Raw genomic sequence first — 17836 nt, 5'->3', positions numbered from 1 at the left:
TGGATCCCTACTGCATTCATGCCACCCTCTGGGCTCCTCTTGGCTACTGACTGAACACAGCACTGATGCTAAGGAAGGCCCATGTGAGTGAGACATGGAACTCCCCCAATGGGCAACTTCGGCCCGTGGACTTATCAACCTGGATGAACCTTTCTTGGAACTGAGTTGCAGTCCAAGACAATCCTCCTTCCTTCCTCTCTGGTATAGGTGTCTTTATCTGCACTATAGTCTGAAGGCTTTCCCCACCTTCTGCTCCTTCCCTCAGTACATCTCTTGCACATCTAACCCCATCTTGGAATCTGCTTGTTGGCAGATCCAAACTAATGCAGCTAGTAAATGAGGGTGCTGGTAATGAACCATGTGATTATCTGAGGGAAGAGAATACAAGTTTACAATGAATTACACTGAGTCTGAGACACTGTATTTTACTCACAGTTGGGAAGTCTGATACAGGGAGCAAACTAAAAAGAATGCCACTGCCTAACTCTCTTTCTGCACTTGGGATAACACACTGGGAGTGCAGGCCAAACATGGGGTAATGATGGCGGCAGTGAGACTAACAGAAGTGTGTGTGCGAAAAGATTTGCAAAATTGTCACTTCCTGGTATGTGGTATACCTGGTATTCATATTGTCAGTTCTGAAAAAGCAATTAAAACAGCAAAAAAAAAAAAAAAAAGAAAGAAAAGAAAAAAAGGCACCACACTGCCATGTTTCTGCAATAGTTTCCGTAGGCAGTAATATATGGATTTTCTAAATGGTAAAAACACATTAGCAACCTTGCCAATTGTCTCAAATAGATATGATAATGAATGAAATTGAAATAATATCTACTGAGCATTTATTCTGGTTAAAGATGATATGGTAGGGAATTCATCAAAATAATTAGCCATTATACACATGTGGACTATTTAAGTTCATATGGGGCAAATTCTTTCGTATGCCCCCAGAATCTATAATAGTACATCAAATGAAAGTTTTTTGGCTTGCATCTATAAAAGGTACACAAAACTTGATATATATTCTGAATTTTAGGTTAAAATGATAAAACCAAGATAATGTAGAGTACAGGGAAACTAGGATAAAATATTTTGCTTAGAATAAATTACATAAAGTATGATATCAATTTTTTACATAAATGAGATTAAGTATATTATAATGACTATGTTAGGGAGGGAAAGAATAAAAATGACAACATTATTATTAGCTTTTTACATCTTCCATGTCTTACCAGAACAAAGGATCTCAGACCATTACTAAAAGCTCTGCATTTTCTTAAATTCTAATATTAATACTGCCTTTATAGAAATAAATAAAAAGTACTGATGGAAGATGTAAAGTGCATTAGTGTTCATGTTATCTCTCTTGGTATGAATGTAATGGGAATCTTAATAAGGAGATATAAACCAATGTCACTGATTAGGAAATATATCCACTCACATCATTTAGTGGCCGCCGCTGGGGCTTGATGATGATATCTGAGTAGAATTACTGTAAAGCAAATGATGAATTGGTATCAGGGGCAAGAGGACACATAAATGTGCCTCAGAGATGAAGCAATAACATTCTACATAACAAGTTTAAAGGTCAACTCAATAGACAGTGCAGTCAGTCCTAAAACAGTACTAAGTTGGCTGAGTTAGAGCTTACTAACTGCTTAGAACTTGCTGAAGCTAAGCTGTTTTGATAGTTGGGTCACAGGCTTCCTTGGTTATAATAACCTGCAAGTAAATTTTACATGTTTTAGTCTTTTTTAAGCTCTTAAATACCATGGAGTAATGCTGATCAGATTTTCAAACACAGGCACATTCTACTCAGATGATTTCATTCTTAAGGGACCTTGTCAATATGAAGCCTTATTAAAAAGAGGGCAAAGAATCTTAAGTGACATTATAAATGAAAAAAAAAAATTGGCTAGGTTATATGAAGAAAATTCCTTTCTGTAGTTACTTTAGTGACCGTAGTTCAACAAACTTTGGATAGAGTGGTCGCCAGAATTAATGTATCAAAAATATAAACAATGCTTCTCTCACTTCCTCTTCTAATTGGTTCTATTTCAGTGTACAAGTGGAAAATGCCCAAATACCATCAACTTATTTATGACTAGGCATTTGGGAAATTTCATTTTTAAAGCACATTTTAAAGAAAAGATATCTATCTAAAACTCAGTCCACTCATTTGTTCAGAGTTTATTTATTATATTACATAACCTTAAAATGGTCACAAATGTGGTTTCCAATTTATCTTTCCATAAAATGAAGGAGAAAAAAGAACTCCATGGAGATTTATTTCAGTGATTTCATTAAAATTCCTCCTCCACCAAGGAGTTAACTAATTGCTCTAAGCCTAAATGTGTTAAACAGGGGTAATAAATAACAACTTGTAAGGGTTATTGTGCAGATTAGGGATAAACAATGAAAAGTGCTTTGCACATAGTTAATCAATAAAATCAGATTTTTAGTTGTGAAACTAAGACAAACTTTTTTTTAAAAGATTTTATTTATTTATTTATTTATTTCTCCTCCACCCCACCCCCCCCCACCCCGGTTGTCTGTTCTCTGTGTCTATTTGCTGCGTCTTCTTTGTCCGTTTCTGTTGTTGTCAGCTCTCTGTGTGTGCGGCACCATTCCTGGGCAGGCTGCACTTTCGTTCGTACTGGGCAGCTCTCCTTATGGGGCGCACTCCTTGCTTGTGGGGCTCCCCTACGCGGGGGATGCCCCTGCGTGGCAGGGCACTCCTTGTGCGCATCAGTACTGCACATGGGCCAGCTCTACATGGGTCAAGGAGGCCCGGGGTTTGAACCGCGGACCTCCTATGTGGTAGGCGGACGCCCTAACCACTGGGCCAAGTCTGCCGCCCAAGACAAACTTCTAAATAGTTCAAAATTCTTTTTCTTCTTCTTGACAATGAAATACCATGTTTTTTGAAACAACAAATATTTCTCAGAGATTACAAGAATTCAATGAAAGATGTCACCCTTACCCCTTTAAAATGGTTAACTTCATAATTTTTAAAATCATAAGACATAGCATACACATAGCAAAGTGCGTAAACACATGTATGCACTATTTAAAGCATCTTTTTAAAGCAAACACCTGTGTAACTACCACCTAGTCAAGCAACAGCATGCTACTGGTGCCCCCAAAGCTCCCTAAGAACCCCTTCCTTATTATAATCCCTTCCCTCTCTCAGAAGTAGTCATTCACCTTGCTTTTTTGTATAGTTTTCATGCCCAAACAATATAGTTTAATCTTGCTTGTTTTTGAACCATACATAAATAGGATAATATTGTGGAAATTTTCTTTTATTTTGCTTTTTATTTTAGTCCACATTGTGTTTGTGAAATTTGTCCCTATCACTGCATATAGCTATGGTTTCATTGCTGCATAGTATTTTGTTGCATAAATACACCATGATTAATAAAGAATGTATAACTGATAGATTTTAAGTTGTTTCTAGTATCTGGCTTTTATGAAAAGTACTACCATAAACATTCTTACATGCATATCTTCAACTTCACTGGATAATGTCAAATTATTTTCTAAAATGAATGTATCAATTTACACTCCTATCACCTCTACTTTAATAGTATCCAATTTATTGTATTTTTACCATGTATGTGCTCAAAACAAGAGTTGCGTGTGGTTTGTTGGGAGTAATCATAGAATATTATTGCTAGATGGAAATGAAGAGATTAATTACTTTAACTTCTTTATTTTAGACAAAGGATCTAGGGCTTAGAGATATTAAGATATTTACCTGGGAAGCGGAGTTGGCCCAATGGATAGGGCGTCCGCCTACCACATGGAGGTCCGCGGTTCAAACCCCGGGCCTCCTTGACCCGTGTAAAGCGCTGTGGCGTGCAAGAAGTGCCATGCCATGCAGGGTGTCCCCCACATAGGGGAGCCCCATGCACAAGGAGTGTGTCCCATAAGGAGAGCTGCCCAGCATGAAAAAGTGCAGCCTGCCCAGGTGTGGCGCCGCACACATGGAGAGCTGACGCAGCAAGATGATGCAACAAAATGAGGCACAGATTCTGGGTGCCGCTGAGAAGAATACAAGCGAACACAGAAGAACACACAGTGAATGTACAGAGAGAGCAGACAACTGGGGTTGGGGGGGTGAGGAGGGTGGGGAGGGCAGGGAAGGGGAGAGAAATAGGTAAAAAATAAATCTTAAAAAAAAAAAAGGTATTTACCTGATGTCACAATGAATAAGAGGCATAATGAATTGGAGAACCAAATAATTAGAGGCAACTTTGTAGCTGGACCATACACTAGGGTTCTTCCCAAGATACTAAGCCGCCTTCCAAGGCAGTCTGGAAATAACGGTATACAACTATTATCTTAAATGTGAACACAGTGGGATCACAGGAATGTTTAAGAGCAGTTTAGAACATGGCAGCAACTATACTATTTTAATACAATATTAATAACCACTGCTAGCTACTACTTTAGAGCTGTTGGGAGGATTAAATGAGATAATGCATGGAAATCCCTCAGAACAGGGTCTAATACACCATAAGCACTCAATAAGTTTTGGCTATTCTCTTTGGGGGGGACCTTACTCTATGTCAGGTTCTCTAAGCATTTACAATATTTTTCATTTAATCCTCTCAAAAAGCTCATGAAAGTAGGCATTACTGTCTCACTTTATAAATAAGCAAATTGAGGCTTAGAGAAATTCCTTACACAATGCCACAGTTACCAAGTGGCAACAAGAAACCAGGAAATGAACCCACATCCACCTGGGTTTGTGTTTCTAACATATTATTACAATCTAAAACTTAGTCAGAGGGAATAGTGCTGTATATTTTTGAAAATATGAAAAAATAATGCTGATTTTGTTCATTTTACTATGAACTAATGAATTCTGGGGAAGTGCACACTATCAAGTAAAAAATGTAGCAAAGCACCAGGCAACCTCTTTAATTAAAGCTGGAATCTTTACATCTGCTGACATATCCTATAATTTGAGGTTAGAAGCCTGTTTTCTAGCCCCCATATTCACCACTAAACATTTGTGCCATTTTGTCAAGAAACTTCTCTGGGCCTCAGTTTTCATGTGAAAAAACCAAAACGATTTTATATATGTACAGATATTTTATTATGTAAGCTGTATGTACTAAATAAAGAAAATATGGAGTGGAAAGATAAGTAGAAAGATTATGCAAAGTCCCAGAAAACAAACATCTAAAATTTTGGCATACATCCTATCAGTATTTTTATCCTGAGGGCACAAGGTAAATAGTTGGTTTGGTGTCTTCAAAATTTTTATGTTAATAAATTGCAATCACAGTGTTCAATTCCATACCCTCCTTTCTCCACTAATAACAAAGGTATTTCTTAGCTATTATCTTCATAAAAATTTTAATGGCTGTGGATGTACCTCAGTTTAATCTGCCTATATACAGTTATTTTCAGTTATGACAAATATCTTTTAACTGTTTTCGTGAAGTTAGGATTATTATCCTTATGACTGAGTTCCCACTTAGAATTATTTAATCAAAGGGGTTTATTAAATCTATTCAGAGAAGAAACTGTAAGGATCTGTATATAAGCCTTTTTATTTTTTTAATGACTTTTTAAAATTGAAATACATCACTCATACAAAAACATACATAAACAATAAATGTATAATAGTTGTGAATTTACAAAACAAACATATATAACATCTCACCCTACCACCAATAACTTGCATTGTTTTTAAACCTTTTTAATGATTAAAGAGCATTGTCAAAATATTACTACTAAACATTTTTCCCCTAACCAATGTGATTATTATCTTTATATCATTACATATGAACATACATAAACAATTAAGTGTATAGTAAATGTTGTGAATTTACAAAGCAAACATGCATAACATCATAGAGGGGTCCCATATATCAACCCTCCACCAATACCTTGCATTGTCATGAGACGTTTGTTACAAACTATGAAAGAACACTGCCAAAATCTTACTACTAATCATAGTTCTTTTCTTACATTTGGTGTGTTTTTTCCCCAACGCACCCTATTATTATTTTTTAAAATATATTTTATGACAGAAGTTGTAAACTTATAAAACAATCATGCACATGTGCAGAATTCCCAAACAACGCCCTTCCAGCAACACACCACAATGTGGTGTGTCATTTGCTACAGATAAAATAATATGTACATTTGGCTCATATTTTCCACACTGCCTCGGTATCAACACAGTATATCTTTTGCATAGATGCAAGAATATTATATTATTACTATTAACCACAGTCCATAAGTCACTCCAGTGGTATTTTTCCCATGCTTCTCCACATTCCCAATACCCTGCAGTGATATACATTTGTTCTAGCTAACAAAGGACACTTACATCTGTAACATCAACCACAATTCTCATCCACCTCTTGGTTTACTGTGCTACCCAGTTCCTAGATTATTCTCAAGCATTCTGTCAATTGGCATTTACATAACTAGACTACCATTTTCAGTCACATTCCCATTTATAAACTAGCTGTTACTGTGTGTTACCATCCATTCTATACATTTCCACAATTTTACAGTAAAGCTAATTAAAACTTCTACATACATTAAACATCAGTCGTCCACTCAGTCCTCCTCTTATCTCCTTTAAGAATCCACCACCTACCACCAGGTCTTGAAGATATTTTCCAATTATTTCTTTTAGCAGTTTTATGGTTCTTGCTTTTATTTTTAGTTTTTTTAATCCATTTTTAGTTAGTTTTTGGATAAGGTTTGAGATAGGGGTCCTCTTTCCTTCTTTCAGCTGTGGATATCCAATTCTTTCAGCATCATTTGTTGACTGGATTGTTCTGCCCGAGCTGTATGAGTTTGACAGGCTAGTCAAAAATCACTTGACCATACCTGTGAAGGTCTGTTTCTGAACCATAAATTTGGTTCCAGTGGTCTATTGTGTCTGTCTTTAGGCCAGTACCATGTTGTTTTTACCACTACAGGTAGGTATTATGATTTAAAGTCTGGAGATGAGGGTTCACTTTTCCTTTTTATAATGTGTCTGGCTATTAAGGACTCCTTACCCTTCCAAATAAATTTAATGATCATGTTTTCCATTTTTTCTTTAATGCTGGTGGAATTATCGGTATTGCATTAAATCTGTATATCAATTTGAGTAGAATTGATTCTTTTTTTAAAAATTTTAAAATTTATTTTTATTTATTTTTTGTCTTTATTTTTTAAAATATTACATTAAAAAAATATGAGGTCCCCATATACCCTCCACCCCCCTCACCCCACTTCTCCCCCCATAGGAACAATCTCGTCCATCATCATGAGACATTCATTGCATTTGGTGAATACATCTCTGATCACCGCTGCACCTTATGGTCAATGGTCCACATCATAGCCCTCACTCTCCCACGTTCCACTCAGTGGGCCATGGGAGGACACACAACGTCCAGTAACTGTCCCTGCAGCATCACCCAGGACAACTCCAAGTCCTGAAAACGCCTCCACATTTCATCTCTTCCTCCCATTCCCCACACCCAGGAACCACCATGGCCGCTTTCTCCACACCAATGCCACATTTTCTTCAATTACTATCATAATAGTTCATGAATAGAATATCAGTAAGTCCACTCTAATCCATATTCTATTCCTAGAATTGATTCTTAATGATATTTAGTCTTCTAATCCATGAGCATGGGATGTACTTCCAGTTATTTAGGGCTTTTTTGATTTAACATTTGAGTTGCAGTTTTCTGAATACAAGTGCTTTACATCATTGGTTAAGTTTATTTCTATTTGAGTTTTATCTGTCATATTTTATTTTCACCACTCTTTTGACACTTTTAGTTACTTTTATTGATATAATCTTCATTTCTAGACTCTCTTCCAGGCCCCGCTCTCCTGTCTTTTCTTTTCAGGCTCTAGCACACCCTTTAGTATTTCTTGAAAATCTGGTCTCTTGCTTAGAAATTGTCTGTTTCTGTTTATCTGTGAATATTCTAATTTCACCCTCATTTTTGAAAGATGGTCTTGCTGATATAAGATTCTTGCCTGGAAGTTTTTATCTTATAGTATCTTAAATATATCAGACCACTGTCTTCTTTCCTCCATGGTTTCTGGTGAGAATCAGCACTTAATCTTATTGGATATCCCTTATATGTTATGCATTGCTTTTCTCTTGCCGCTCTCAGAATTCTATGTCTTTGGCCTTTGACATTCTGATGAGTATGTGTCTTGGAAGTGGTCTATTTGGATTTTTTCCAATGGGAGCACGTTGTGCTTCTTGGACAGGGATATCTATGTCCTTCAATAGGGCTGGGAAATTTTCTAACATTATTTCTTCAAATATTCCTTCTGCCCCTTTTCCCTTCTCTTCTCCTTCTGGGACACCCATGATACGTATGTTTGCATGTCTTTTGCTGTCATTTAGTTCACTGAGACCTTGTTCAATTTTTTCCATTCTTTTCTTCATCTGTTCTTTCGTATGTTCACTTTCAGAGGCCATTTTTTCAAGCTCACCAATCCTTTCTTTTGCCTCCTCAAATCTGCTATTATATGATTCCAATGTTGTTTTTTTTTTAATTTCATTTATTGCACCTTTCATTCCCATAAGCTCTGCTATTTTTCTATGTCTGCTTTCAAATTCCTTGTGCTCATCCAGGGTCTTCTGAATATCCTTAATCTCTTTAGCCATCTCATTGAACTTATTAAGGAGATTTGTTTGAACATCCATAATTAGTTTTCTCAACTCCTTTATGTCATCTGGAGGCTTATCTTATTCCTTTAACTGGGCCATAGCTTCCTGTTTCTTGGTGTGGATTGTAATTTTTTATTGGTATCTTCCCATCTGGCTTACTAGAGTATTTCTTCTGGGTGCAGTTTTTCTCTCTAGTTTGGGCTTCCTATCGTTTCTTCCTTGCTGGTAATGCAGTAGGAACCAAGCATGTAGTTGGTGCTGTAAGCTGTGGAGGCTCAAGCTGCCCTCATTGCACCAGGGCCCAATGAAGCTTCTTCCAACTTTCTCCTTTGCCAGGGGTAGGGACAGAGTCACAGCTATGTGGAATAATTCACGTGCAGGCCTAGACTGTAGTTGCCCAGAGAGACTGATGAAGCTTCACATCCCTTTCTTCCCTACCTGGGGCAGGGATGGAGCTGCCAGTGTGGGCTACAATCTATGCAGTGCAGGTCCTAAGATGACTGCAGTTGCCCTAGTAGACTTCTGATTTTCAGTCTATGCCAACCAAAGTTTCCTGCAGTTACCTGTATAGGCTGGTGTAGGGCTCCTCAGCCTCCTCCCTGCCAGAGGTGGGGCTGAAGCCTAGACAGGCTGCAGGCTGATCTGTGGGAAAGAAACTGGTTCCTGCTGACACAGAGAGTTTCAGTCAGCTCAGCTTCCCCTCAGGCTGGGGGTGGAGTCAAAATGGCTGCGACCGGTCTCTTTCTGACTTGGGCTCGTTCTCACCCCAGCTGTTCCTGGGGTTATCTCTTAGCCAGCCAAGTCTCCCAATCAGTAGCCGAAATCAGCAGCCAACCATCTCCTCCTCCCCTGTTTCTGGGAAATGGAGGTTCCAATTCCCGTCACAGAGCAGCTCCTGGGGTGGCCTGTGCCGCCAGAGTAGGATAATCACTGGCCTCCATGGCTTGGATGGTAATTTCCTGGAGAGGCTGGCGCAGGTCCCTGCAGCTTCCTCCCGGCTGTAGGTGGCACTGGGGCCTAGGCTAGAGCTGCAATATGATCTGGGTGCGAAGAAGTCAGTCCCCACCAGCACTGGGATTTTCAGTCTGCCCTGCTTCCCCTCATGCCAGGCACGGAGTTAAGATGGCAGCTCCCAGCCTCTTTCTGACTTGGACAGGCTCAAACCTCAGCTGTTCTCAGGATCATACTGTAGCCCACTGGATTTCCTCAACCGTCTGAAATTGGTGCCCAGCCGTTTCTTCCTCCCCTGTTTTGGGGAAGGAGAGGTTTCAAATTCAGCCATGGGACAGCTCCCGAGGCGGCTTGTGCCTCTGGTGGAGGATTGGCACCATCCTCCGTGGCATGGAGTGCTCTACTTACAAGTCTTCTCTGCAGACGGGCAGTCATCTCCTTCCACTCCCTCAAGGATGTTGCAGGATGCTCTTCTGGCCTCCTGGAGCCCCCAAGCAGGTGCTGACTCTAGGAGCTCCTTACTTTGCTGCCATCTTGCTGGTTCTGGTACATAAGCTTTTTGTGAAAGCTCTTTGACAACTATGGAGTCTTACATAAATGTAAAGTGGTATTATTATTATTACAAGTTCATACTGTATTAGACTGAAATGATCCAGTTATTTATATGGTATGTTACTCCATAAATCTGAATATTTTTTATAAACAAAATCACCAAGATATTGCACACTGTTTTTAAATTCTATCACAGAGAATCTTAAAAGTCTGTTTGATTATGTTGTGGTTAGTAAAAAAACTTGATAAAGGATTAGAAAAAAAGCAATGAATATATACTGAAGTAAGAGTGGCAAAGTTAAGAAAGCACAGATTCAAGGAATATGGGGGCTGATAGAGACCTCAGGGTATATAAACTTCAACCCCTTTCCTCTTTGGATGATACAACTAAGGCCCAGTAGAAAGAAACCACTTGCCCAAAGCACCAGCAATTTAACAGAAATGGAACAGAACATCCAAATTTCTAATTATTGATGGTATCAATAACAATGAGAATTCCATCTTCTTGTAATTCACAGATGACAAAATTTCATTTCTTCCAGTTTATCTACCCAGATTATTAAAATGTGAAGTGCTAGTCTGAGTTTATAATATATATATATTTTAAATTGACAACTTAGACACTTATACTAGGCTATTGCCCTAAATATAGAACTATGATTTTGGTCTAACCACAGATAACTGAGAATCTATAAGAAAGGCTAACTATCTATTTTTTCTTTTTAAAAAGATAAATGAACAATATATAACCATATATCTGAGAAGGAACTTGTCATCAGAATATAAGAGGAATTCTTATAACTCAGTAAAAAAGACAACCCAATTTAAAACCAGGCAAAGGATCAAATACACAGTTCTCTGAAAAAGATATACAAATAGCCAACCAGCACATGAAGAAATATTCAGCATCATCAGCCAATAGGGAAATGTAAATCAAAACCACAATGAGGGGAAGTGGATTTGGCTCAACTGATAGAGTGTCTGCCTACCATACAGGAGGTCCATGGTTCAAACCCAGGGCCTCCTGATCCGTGAGGTGAAATGGCCCATGCGCAGTGCTGACGTACGCAAGGAGTGCCTTGCCATGCAGAGGTGTCCCCTGTGTAGGGGAGCCCCATGTGCAAGGAGTGTGCCCTGCAAGGAGAGCCACCCCATGCGAAAAAAAAGTACAGCTTGCCTAGGAGTGGTGCCGCACACATGGAGAGCTGACGCAGCAAGATGACGCAACAAAAAGAGACACAGATTCCCAGTGCCGCTGACAAGAATGCAAGCGTACACAGAAGAACACACAGCAAATGGACACAGAGAACAGATAACGGGGCGGGGGGGGGGGGGGAGAGAAATAAGTAAAAAATAAATTAAAAAAAAAAAACTACAATGAGATACTACTTCACACTTACTAGGATGGTTTTAATAAAAATATACAGAAAATAACAAGTGTTGGGTGAGAGTGTAGAGAAATTGGAACTTTTACATTTTGATGGTGGGAATGTAAAATGGTACAGCCATTTTAGAAATCAGTATTGCAATTCCTCACAATGTTAAGCATAGAGTTACCATATGACCCAACGATTCCACTCCTAAGTATAATCAAGAAAAACGCAAATATAAGTCCCCCTAAAAATTCATATACAAATGCTCAGAGCAGCATTAATAATAGCCCAAAAGTGGAAACAGTCCAAATGTTCATCAACTGATGATGGATAAATAAAATGTGACATATCAATAAATGAAAAATTATTTGACAACAGAAAGGAATAAAGTACTGATACATGCTATATTTATATGAAATATCCAGAATAGGCAAATCCATAGAGACATAAAGTAGATTGATGGCTGCCTAGGTTTGGTAGGGGAAGGTGCTGTGTGAAAGGGAGAAAGGACAAGAAGTCCCACATTCTAAGCCTAGTTCTTCTACTTACTCATGATATCAGGGTTCTTGTCTGTGAAATGAGGATATTTGTTTATGTTCTATCTACCTAATAGGATTGTAATATGAGGTCCAAATAAAAAAAAAAAGATTGCTAGTGAAATACGGCTGGATTTGACCTTCAGAAGTTTTGATATTGAATTCTATTTGCCACTTAAAAGGTTTGTCACCCTTGGTAAATTAGTATAGCAGCAGCTCAAGTTCTTATCTCTAAGATATACTGGGTCAATGTACTTCACAGAATTGAGCATGTACTTAGTATGAAATGCGATCCAGAAATAAAAGTAAACCAAAAGCCATTACAAATTCACTACAAATGTACATTATCATTATTATTTTTAAAGGTATTTATTACTTCTACTTCCCTGAGCTTTCAGGAAAGGAGAGGAGGCCTGGCTTGAGAAAACCCCAAAACCAAACAGGATAGAATCCAGTGATCGCTGCTAGCTTTATGACATGCACTACATAGCATTACTGGAATTCAAATTAGTTAAGTCTCACATATTTCAACATTTTGGGAACTAATACATGTCTTGTTTATCATACTACGAATAATTGATGGTGTTTCAATAGGAAATCTGACTGGCCACATTCTCTAGGATAGTAGTTCTCAAACTTTTTGGTCTCAAGATCCATTTATATGCCTTAAATTATTGAGAATGCCACAGAGTTTTAGTTTATGTGGTCTTATTTTTACCTCATTAGAAATTAAAACAGCAGCATTTTAAATATGTATTAACTCATTTAAAATAACAATAAAAATCTATTACTTGTTAATATAAATGACATTGTTAATGAAAAGCAAATATATTTTCCAAAAAAGAAATTTAGGGAGATGAGTGGCACTGTTTTACATTTTTGCAAGTCTATCTGTCTGGCTTAGAGAAGACACCTAGATTTTCATAATCGTTCCTGCATTCAATTTGTTTCTATATGTTGTTTTGTAAGAAAATCCAGCCTCACACGGATATGTAGAAGGAAAAAGGAGTACTTTAATAGCCATTCCAGATGACTGTGGATATTCTTCTTTGATACTATTCCCAAACTCAACAAGTAGAAGTTTATTAAAGGTTAGTAATTATGTAGAATCTAAACTTTTCACACTCTGTTACATTAAAATTCACTGGTCTTTTTCGCATTTTGAAAGGATCTTTTACCTATCCATAACTATATAGCATCTTGTACTGTTCCTTTAGAAAATACTGGATCACTGGATTATACAGATTTTTCCAATTTTGACGCATTCCATTATACAATATTTTTAAAAATTGCATTTGTTAATAACACTACAGACCTTATAAAAAGAAGTCTTTAAGGTTTGGGAAGCTATCAGTCTCATGGTGGTGACTACACTTTAAGAACTGCTACTCTAGGAGAAAAAGGAGTTTCTGGTACTTAGATTGTATATATTGATATGTACATGTAGAACTATTCAGATAAGAAAATCTACTGAAGGCTCAGCCCTAGCAACCCTGAAAGAAAATTATTTAATTTCCTTATACCTGCTTGCTTTAAGGAAAAAAGCTTTATTAATGGTAAGAGTCATTATATAGCGATAACAATTTCATTACACCAGGAAGCTATAACAATTCTAAACTGTATTCATCTAATAACATGGCCTCAAAATACAGAAAGTAAAAAAGGGCAGAAATACAAGGAGAAAGAGATCCACTTAAATTGCGGGAGATTTTCAGCATACTTCTCTCAGTAATTGATAAAACAAGGAGACAAAAAAATTCAATCCCAATACAGATTATGGGGAGTGGGTACAGCTCAGTGATTTGAGCAGCTGCTTTCCATGTACGAGGTCCTGGGTTCAATTCCAGGTACCTCCTAAAAAATCCAAAAACCAAAAACCAAAACAAATAAAAGATTAGAGTAAGAATCTGACTTAATGGACATATACAGAACACTGTACTAGCATGTGTAGAAGCACACTATACCAGAATATATGGAACATTCAAAAACAAAACAAAACAAAAAACAAAGGGTAGAAGAAGACCTTAAATCTGCTGTGATGTAATGAAGATTGTACAATACAGAGAACTTAGATTCAGGATTTGTCAGTTTATATTTCAGCTCTGCTACCTACTAGCCACATAATTAATCTTTCCATTCTTCAAAATGTTTCTTCTCTTGTGTGGCAAAAGGTTGGCAACTCTACTCTTCTAGTTGCTCACACCAAGTCTTGGAGTCATCCTTGATGCTCGTTTTCTCTCAAACCCCACATTCATGCTATTATCAATCCGCTCAGCCCTATCTGTGAATAGACCCATAACTAACCATCTTTACCACCATCACTCTGGTTCAAGCCACTATAAATTCATCTGGATTATTTCAAAAGTCCCTTTAACTTGTCTCTCAGCTAGCTTTCTCCCTTGTACCATATTACTACAAGGTCTATTGCCCATAGCAACCAGAATGATACTTAAAAAATAGTAACTCAGGTACCATATTACTACAAGGTCTATTGCCCATAGCAACCAGAATGATACTTAAAAAATAGTAACTCAGATTATGGGACTCTTTTGCTCAAAACCACCCATTGGCTTCCAATTTTAGATTGTCTAAATTCTCGGAATGAACTAAAATACCCTACCTGACTGGACTTCTAGCTACACTGCTGAACTCATTTCTTCCTACTATCACTCTTACTCCATTCAAGCCACACTGATCTCCGTGCTGTTCCTCAAACACATTTCACCTCAGGCCCTTGGCATTTACTGTTTCCTTGGCTTGGTTGCTTTCCCCCTCATATATACAAATGACTCACTCACTCACTTCTTTAAAAATCACCTAAATATTGAGGCCTTCCCTGACCAACTTTTGTAACATAACCCCCACCTCTGGCACTCTCAAACAACCATCCTTAATTTGTTTTTCTCTGTAGTCATTATTGTCATTGAACTATTATGTATCAATTGCTTATTTACCCACTATCTACTACTGGGGGAAAGTAAATTCCACAAGGATAAAGCCTTGTCTATTTTGCTTACTGCTTTACCCCCAGCACTTAGAATACTACGTGGCACATAGTAAAGTGTTCTAAAAATATTTGTTAAATATTGTTGTTGTTGTTTTTTAAAGATTTATTTATTTTCTCTCCCCTTCCCCCACCCCCAGTTGTCTGCTCTCTGCATCTACTCACTGTGTGTTCTTCTGTGACCGCTTCTATTCTTACCAGTGGCACTGGGAATCTGTGTTTCTTTTTTGTTGCGTCATCTTGCCGCACCAGCTCTCCGAGTGTGTGGTGCCATTCTCTGGCAGGTTACACTTTCTTTTGCACTGGGCGGCTCTCCTTAAGGGGTGCACTCCTTGCGCATGGGGCTCCCCTACGTGGGGGACACCCCTGCGTGGCAGGGCACTCCTTGTGTGCATCAGCACCGCGCATGGGCCAGCTCCACACGGGTCAAGGAGGCCCGGGGTTTGAACCACGGACCTCCCATGTGGTGGACAGACCCCCTGTCCATTGGGCCAAGTCCACTTCCCTGTTAAATACTGTTAAGGGTGTCTTTTTCCTCTTGGTTGAACATATTCAATTATTCCTCTTCTCAAAGATTTTACTCCTTCAAGTATTCCTGCTTTCTTGTGCATCAGCAATTTATCTTTGATCACTCTCATCAGCATGTAAACATATCCTGGTATTTCCATCTTAAAAAACAAACAACTCTACATCCCCACAAAACAAACAAAAACTTCCCTTAATCCCACCCAATCTTTTCCAGTTTTGAACCATTTTATCCATCTCACATCATAGAAAGCATCTAAGAAGAGATGTCTATGCACAATAGGTCATAGTATAGTTCAAAAATGTTCAGTTCCCTCCATCTCAATCCCTACTATCTTGGTCTAAGCCACCATCAACCCTCTTCTGATCTTCTGAAATAAGTCTTCTAACTGATAGCTTTGCTAGTCTCATTCCCGATAACCCATTCTCCACAGAGCAGTGCGATGGTTTGAAGCTGTATGGACCCCAGAAAAGTATGTTCTTGAAGTTAATCCATTACTATAGGTATGGATATGCCGTAAGTAGGATCTTTTGGTAAGGAGGATCTTAACACATGACCCAGCTCATTCAGGGTGGGTCCTAATCCTCTTTCTGGAGTCCTTTATAAATGCAGGACTAAAAAGCCTCACACACAGAAAAAAACCCTTGGAGACAGGAGAGGTCCTGGAGGCTGGAGGATGGAATCGGCAGGACAGAGGCACAGAAAGAGGTTCCCAAAAGGCTAGGCCCATGGAACAGCTCGAAGCTGAAGAGAAGACGCTCAGAGGAGAGGGAGAGTAGAGCAGACCTACGTTTTGCCCTGCCATGTACTTGACTGCCCACAGCTGAGCTTGGAGAGATGGCATCTTTAGATGACGCCACCATGTGCCTGGTTGCCCACAGCTGCAACTTGATGAGAGAGCATTTCTTGATGATGCCTTGGATTTGGACACTTTCACAGCCTCAGAACTGTAAGCTTTTAACCATTTATAAAAGCCAACACATTTCTGGTATAATGCCTTAGTGGCCTAACTAAAACGAGGCGCTAGAGTGATCGTTGAAAAAAAACACCACCTTCCTGCTTAAATCATTCAATGGCTTCCCTCTGAATTTAGAATAAAATTTATACTCTTTACTAGGTCTCTAAGGCCTTATATGATATGTCCTCTGGCTATCATGTCCCTAAACTCCTGCCATACTAGCCTCCAACCAGTTACCTGAACAAGGCAACCTCTTTCCTACTTCAGGGCTTTTGCATTTGCTGCTCTCATGGCCTTAGGGAACTTATTGTTCCCCAGCTCTTTGGATGGCTGGTTCCCTATCATCATTAAAGCCTTAGCTAAATAGTTACTTCTTCAATAGAGCTTCATTTGACCATTTTATCTAAAATCATATCACCTTATTAATTTTTATCATATCACTTAAAACACTCTAAAATTATTTTGTTTATTGTCTATCTCTTCCCATTAAATTATATGGTTAATAAGGCAGGATTCTTTTGTCTTGTTCACTGCTCTATCCCTTGCACACAGTAGAAATCAACAATATCTAGATATCCCTACTACATAGTAGATATTCAACAATACTCGTTAAATAAACTAATCAATTTTAAGTAAGACACTTCTCTGGATTTCAGTTTCTTGTGTGATAGGGCTATATTATTCACTCATTCATCTATTAAACATCTCTTGAAAACTTACAATGTGTATTAGTCAGCCAAAGGGGTGCTGATGCAAAATACTAGTAATTGGTTGGTTTTTATAAAGGGTATTTATTTGGGGTAGAAGCTCACAGTTACCAGGCCATAAAGTGTAAGTTACTTCCCTCACCAAAGTCTATTGCCATGTGTTGGAGCAAGATGGCTGCCAACGTCTGCCAGGGTTCAGGCTTCCTGGGTTCCTGTCTTCCCAGGGCTCATTCTTCTCCAGGCTCAGTTCTTCTGTTTTCTCCACAAGCTGTAGACTGTGAGGATCTGTAGGCTTTACCTCTCTCCACAAGGCTGTCTCTCTCCTTGGGGCTTCTGTTACCTCTCTTCTTCTGCATTCTTCTCCAGTGTGTTCACTTCCCTGGCTCCAGTTCAAAACTCCCACACCAGAAACGGACTTTGGCCCAGTGGTTAGGGCGTCCGTCTACCACATGGGAGGTCCACAGTTCAAACCCCAGGCCTCCCTGACCCGTGTGGAGCTGGTCCATGCGCAGTGCTGATGCGCGCAAGGAGTGCCCTGCCACACAGGGGTGTCCCCCGCGTAGGGGAGCC

General features: G+C 38.7%; 1 protein-coding gene across 4 annotated transcripts in view; it reads right to left on the bottom strand.

Moving 5' to 3' along the window:
* Positions 1–17836, bottom strand: part of UVRAG (UV radiation resistance associated) — a 402827-nt gene that overhangs the window by 117543 nt on the left and 267448 nt on the right. The gene's annotated exons all lie outside the window — the stretch shown is intronic.

This window comes from Dasypus novemcinctus, chromosome 10 (genome assembly GCF_030445035.2).
Source record: "Dasypus novemcinctus isolate mDasNov1 chromosome 10, mDasNov1.1.hap2, whole genome shotgun sequence".
Lineage (NCBI taxonomy): Eukaryota > Metazoa > Chordata > Mammalia > Cingulata > Dasypodidae > Dasypus > Dasypus novemcinctus.
Note: the sequence above shows the minus strand (reverse complement) of the source record. Positions and strands in the feature narration are given on the sequence as shown.